General features: G+C 44.6%; 1 protein-coding gene across 1 annotated transcript in view; it reads right to left on the bottom strand.

The window, feature by feature from the left end:
• Positions 1–2,185: 2,185 nt before the first annotated feature.
• Positions 2,186–6,121, bottom strand: part of LOC138850148 (uncharacterized) — a 55,130-nt gene continuing 51,194 nt past the window's right edge. The window contains exon 5 of the transcript XR_016233166.1: positions 2,186–2,576. The gene's annotated coding sequence lies outside the window, so the exon portion shown is untranslated. The remainder of the gene's footprint in view (positions 2,577–6,121) is intronic.

The following is a 6,121-nucleotide window of genomic DNA, read 5'->3' as shown; positions in this document are numbered from 1 at the left end:
TGTGTAACCTTGGCAATTATTAACATCACTAAGGATCATCCTCTTTATGTCTGAAACAACCAAAAAAAATTCACAAGTGTTTGAAGATTAGATATGGTGATACATTAAAAAAAAAAGCTTAGTAAGTAGTAAAAGCCCAATGAACAGTAATTATCATTATCAATACTATAAAAAAAGAACAATGACATTCCTAATTGTGTCCTATACTATGAAGCACACTACCTGGGACTTAGAACATACTCAAATATTATTGAAATATCTAATTTGCAATTACTGTAAAGATGAAATGGTAGAATGTATATAAAAGTGTCCCAAAAAACTAGGAACTACTGAAGAAATGTGGTGCAACCTGCCCCTTACCAGCCGGTCAAAGGTTCCCCTTTTTTCAGAGAACAGTTGGCTAGATGGGTATCACTCTTCCTGTTCACCTCTAAAATCAATATTTGGAGGCAAGTTTAGACTTCATGCTGTTGGAGACTGCCATTTCTCTGCCTATTCTGCTTGTAGCTGCCTTACTTAGCTGTCAGTGTGGAATCCCATTGCCAATCATCCTCTGTCAAATGCCACAGGCTGTCAGATTGGGACAGAAGTATAAAGTTTTGATTTGCAAATTTTAAGATAGTCCAAATTTTAAATATTCAGATTTTTTAAAAGATTGATTTATTTATTTGAAAGTCAGAGTTACACACACAGAGAGGAGAGGCACAAAGAGATGAGGTCTTGCATCTGCTGGTTCACTCCCCAGGTGGCCACAATGGGGGGAGCTGCACTGATCCGAAGCCAGGAGCCAGGAGCTTCTTCTGGGTCTCCCACATGGGTGCAGGGGCCCAAGGACTTGGGCCATCTTCTACTGCTATCCAAGGCCACAGCAGAGAGCTGGATGGAGCAGCTGGGATTAGAACCAGAGCCCATATGGGTTGCCGGCATTGCAGGCAGCGGCTTTACCTGCTACACCACAGCACCGGCCCCATATTCAGTTATTTTAAAGCTCATATTTGTGAATTGTTGTATTCCTTTTTATACAAATTTATTATTAATTTATTCCTTCCTCAGATTTTTATTGAATACTTGTGAAAAATGGCACAATTACAATGTTGAACAAGACATACAGAATCCTTATCCTCATGGAGCTCAAAATTTTGTCATTACATAAAGCACAGTATGATTTAATTTTTACTTTTTTGCAAGACTTTCCTTGTGAGTAAATTCACATATTGAAAAACGTTTTTCTTCTTTCTAAAAAGATTTATTTACTTATTTATCAATTTATTTGAAAGGCAGAGTGAGAGAGAGACAGACAGATCGATCTTCCATCCACTGGTTCACCCTCCAAATGGCCACGACAGCCAGGGCTGTTGGGTGACAGGAGCCCAGGCAATTGGGTCACCCTCCACTACTCTTCCAGGTTCACCCGCAGGGAGCTGGATCAGAAGCAGAGTAGCCAGGAATCGATCTAGCACTCCATTATGGGATGGTGGTGTCCCAAGTGACAGCTTGATCCACTGCGTCCCAGCGCCTTCCCCGTAACCATTGTGTCCTCAAGTTGATTTGGAAATTTGAAATTGAGATGGTTCTCAAGAACTGGGAATAGAAGCATGTTTTAAGATTAACTACAGAAGAACATTCCAGGTAGTGAAATAGTGGGGCAAAGGTGAGGAAGTAAAATGAAATGTGGTACGTGTGGTGGAAGTAGTCCGAATAGAGACAGAATAGAGGCAGAAATCAGAAAAACTGCAGCTGTAACTGGTTTTGATGGAGACACCTGTGTGCTAGACAGGAAGTCTTTTCAGTTCAGAAAGCTGACCTGAGATAGTGTAGGCCTCGTGAGTGGAATGGGAAAAATTAGTCATAACCATGATGAAAACACAAGTGCTAGCAGTGCTGGAGAAATTGCAAAATGCTCAGCATCTCCCAAGTCCAACATGGATTCTCTGTGTACAGCCAGCTAGGGAAAATCAGACTGTAACAATCAGCTCATCAGTGCTGCTTGACTGCATTCCAGAGCTAAGGATCCCATCATTCCATTTGATCCTAAGTATAGATCTAGGTGAGGCCTAAGAAAACATCCCTGAGTGCTAAGGGTGGCCAATTAAAAGGCATCTCTTCCACTGCAATCCACCTCCTGCCCTTTCTTCCACATTTTCCATTAAATCACGATGCCCCCGTTGGCTGAGAAGCTGAAGTTCTTTTTTTTTTTTTTTTTTAAGATTTATTTATTTATTTGAAAGTCAGAGTTACACAGAGAGAGGAGAGGCAGAGGAGAGAGAGAGAGGTCTTCCATCTGCTGGTTCACTCCCCAGATGGCCCCATAATGGCCAAAGCTGTGCCGATCCGAAGCCAGGAGTCAGGAGCTTCTTTTGGGTTCCCCATGTGGGTGCAGGGGCCCAAAGACTTGGGCCATCCTGTGCTGCTTTCCCAGGGCATAGCAGAGAGCTGGATGGGAACTGGAGCAGCCGAGTCTCAAACTGGCTCCCATGTGGGATGCCGGTGCTTCAGGCCAGGGCATTAACCCGCTGGCCGGGGCATTAACCTGCTGTGTTACAGCGTCGGCCCCAAAGCTGAAGTTCTTTAGCCTACTAGAAACAAAGAAAGAAAAAAAAAAACAAGGTAAGGCCCAAGGGACCAGAGAATAACAAAATGAATGTAACACTGTGTTCCGCCATACTAAGAAGTATTCTTTTTTTTTTTTTTTTTTTTTTTTTTTTGACAGGCAGAGTGGACAGTGAGAGAGAGAGACAGAGAGAGAAAGGTCTTCCTTTTGCCGCTGGTTCACCCTCCAATGGCCACCGCTGCAGCCGGCGCACCGCGCTGATCCTGGCAGGAGCCAGGATCCAGGTGCTTTTCCTGGTCTCCCATGGGGTGCAGGGCCCAAGCACCTGGGCCATCCTCCACTGCACTCCCTGGCCATAGCAGAGAGCTGGCCTGGAAGAGGGGCAACCGGGACAGAATCCGGCGCCCCAACCGGGACTAGAACCCGGTGTGCCGGCGCCGCAAGGTGGAGGATTAGCCTATTGAGCCACGGCGCCGGCCTAAGAAGTATTCTAATTTTGAGAGGTTGAGGAGAGGGATCTTCACCATGCTCACACCACTTAGCCCGAGTTTCAGCCCAATTTGGCTGTTTACTATGGCATATTAAGCAGTAGGGAAAAGCCTTGTCATAAATATCAATCCTAAGTAAAACAGTTGACTCCCTATGACAAACTCTATCAGACGGTAGAACACTGATTTTAGATGAGGGGACTAAAAATTCGAAAGCTACTACAGATTCACGGAGGCTCTTTCAAGACTGAAAATGAGGGAAAAAAGCTAAAGAACAGCATAGTTACCTTTGTCTCTAGAGAAGTGGGAGATGATTTTTCTGGGGCCAGTTATCATCTTAAAAAGTAAAAACTCCCTTCCTTGGGCAGTTTTAAGTTTGTCTTGCCTGAAGCCTAATAGTTTAATTTACAAAAAGAACTTCTGCCCATAATTTTTTATTTAATCCTCACAACAGATCTTCTCAATCTGTCCTAGTTTATAAATGAGGAGGTAGACATTCAAACGGTCCGAGGTCACTAGAGAGGAAGTTCTAGAGCTGGTGTCAGACTCCGAGTTGTCTTCTAGTGTAGTATACTTTTTTTTCTCACAGAATATGTATTCCAAAAATGTCTTTGTGGTTTTTATTTTCTACTAGCTGATTCAATTCACAGCCTCAGGTCTGTCCTCTTGCTAATAATTTAGCAAACATATATTGAGCCTGACTAAGAGGTAGGTATTAGGCTAAGTCCTGAGATTACAGAGATAAATAAGTCATAGACTTTATCCTCCAGGGCCCAGCAGCTAGTCAAGGAGGCAGACATGTAAACAATCACTTATGATGCAGCGAGGCAAGTGTTGTAATTCAACTAAGAATTGGGTATAAATTTTAGTAAAGAAAGATGAACTCTATTTGCAGTGACTGGGGGCTAGGCTCTCAGAGAAGGCAATGATTAGGTTAAAGCTTTGGATTTAAGTAGCAATGTAACTGATGGACTAAAGGGAAAATGTGTTCTCTGCAGAATAAACAGCTTGTACAATGGCACAGAAGTCTGGAACAGCAGAATGATTTCAGTGTTACTGTTATACACTAATGAGAACAAGACCTACACTTCTGGTGTGGTCCTTCACTCAGCAGTGCTCACCTCTGCTATTTGCACTTGTGTCATTCATTCATTTAGGATTACTTACTGAGCCCCTACATGGAGTGTATGGTGAACTCTGTTCTAGGGGCCAGAGATACAACAACACAAGCAGCTTCCCTATCATTAAGGAGTCTAGTGGGAGGAAACAGGCAGTAAAAATAATAAAATATTAGGGGGTGATAAGGGCTATGTAAACAGGGAGTTATGACTGTATTGAAAACAGCTGCAAACATACATTACTTAGGATTAGTTTGGCTGCACATGATAGAAAAACCCAGTAAAACACAGACTTAAAACTATACAGCTTATTTCTCATATAAAAGAAGTCTTGAGCTAGGCAGTTTGTCAGGTTATCAGCCTCTTCTAACCCTCTCTTCCTCCATCCTAAGGTTATGGCTTTTATCTTAACGTTGCAAGATAAATGCTGGGGCTCCAGGAATGAAACAGCAGGATGAAGGATAAAGAAGAGTGGACTCTCTTTTTATTGATTAATTGATTGATTGATTGATTTGAAAGCCAGAGCTACAGAGAGGGAGAGAAGGGGGGGGGGTGGAGAGAGAGAGGAGAGAAGAGAAAAAAGAGAGGAGAGAGAGAAAGAGATATCTTTCATTCATTGGTTCACTCCCCAGATGGCCACAATTGCCAGGGCTGAACCAGGGACCTCCTTATAGGCCTTCCATGTGGGTAGCAGGGGCCTGAGCATTTGGGCCATTCTCCATGCTTTTCCTAGGCACATTAGCAGAGAACTGGATGGGAAGTGGAGCAGCCAGGACATGAACCAGTGCCCATATGGGATTCGAGCAACACAGGCGGTGGCTTTACCCACCATGCCACAACGTTGGTTCTGTGGTTTCTCCTTAAAAAAAAAAAAGGGGGAGAGAGAGATAAGAAGAATCATGTATCATTCTGCTTGTTAGTGGCCCTACCTAGCTCAAAGCGAAACTTGAAAAAGAGGGTGTATAAGCCGGCGCCGTGGCTCAATAGGCTAATCCTCCGACTTGCGGCGCCGGCACAAACCAGGTTCTAGTCCCGGTCGGGGCGCCGGATTCTGTCCCGGTTGCCCCTCTTCCAGGCCAGCTCTCTGCTATGGCCAGGCAGTGCAGTGGAGGATGGCCCAGGTGCTTGGGCCCTGCACCCCATGGGAGACCAGGAAAAAGCACCTGGATCCTGGCTCCTGCCATCGGATCAGCGCGGTGCGCCGGCTGCAGCGGCGGCCATTGGAGGGTGAACCAACGGCAAAGGAAGACCTTTCTCTCTCTGTCTCTCTCTCTCACTGTCCACTCTGCCTATCAAAAAAAATAAAAAAATAAAATAAAAAAAGAAAAAAAGGGTGTATGTTTGTGTGTTTTAGCTGGGTAGCAATGGGCCTAGATAGAAAAGAGCATTCTGTTTCCAAAAGAAGGGAGAAATGAATATAAAGAAATGTAATGGTCTGAGGTTAACTGGAAACAGTTGAACACTCAAAACTAAGGAAACTTTGGTTACAAAGGGACTATTATGAAGATGTGGATCAGCCCTGGAAGGAGTTCCAGGATCCTAACTTTGGCCTGGCCCAGCCCTGGCCATTGCAGCTATTTGGGGAGTGTAAGGCAAATGGAAGATCTCTCTCATGTCTCTCATGTCTCTGCCTCTCTCCTTGTAATTTTGCCTTTTGAATAATTTTTTAATTTAAAATTTTTTAAAATAATTTTAACTTTTTTTTTTTTTTTTTTTACAGGCAGAGTGGACAGTGAGAGAGAGAGAGAGAGAGGTCTTCCTTTTGCCGTGGGTTCACCCTCCAATGGCTGCTGCGGCTGGCGCACTGGCGCTGCGGCCGGCGCACTGCACCTATCCGAAGGCAGGAGCCAGGAGCCAGGTGCTTCTCCCATGGGGTGCAGGGCCCAAGCACTTGGGCCATCCTCCACTGCACTCCCTGGCCACAGCAGAGAGCTGGCCTGGAAGAGGGGCAACCAGGACAGAAT

Source organism: Oryctolagus cuniculus, chromosome 1 (assembly GCF_051225735.1).
Source record: "Oryctolagus cuniculus isolate XC-2025 breed Fujian yellow rabbit chromosome 1, ASM5122573v1, whole genome shotgun sequence".
Lineage (NCBI taxonomy): Eukaryota > Metazoa > Chordata > Mammalia > Lagomorpha > Leporidae > Oryctolagus > Oryctolagus cuniculus.
Note: the sequence above shows the minus strand (reverse complement) of the source record. Positions and strands in the feature narration are given on the sequence as shown.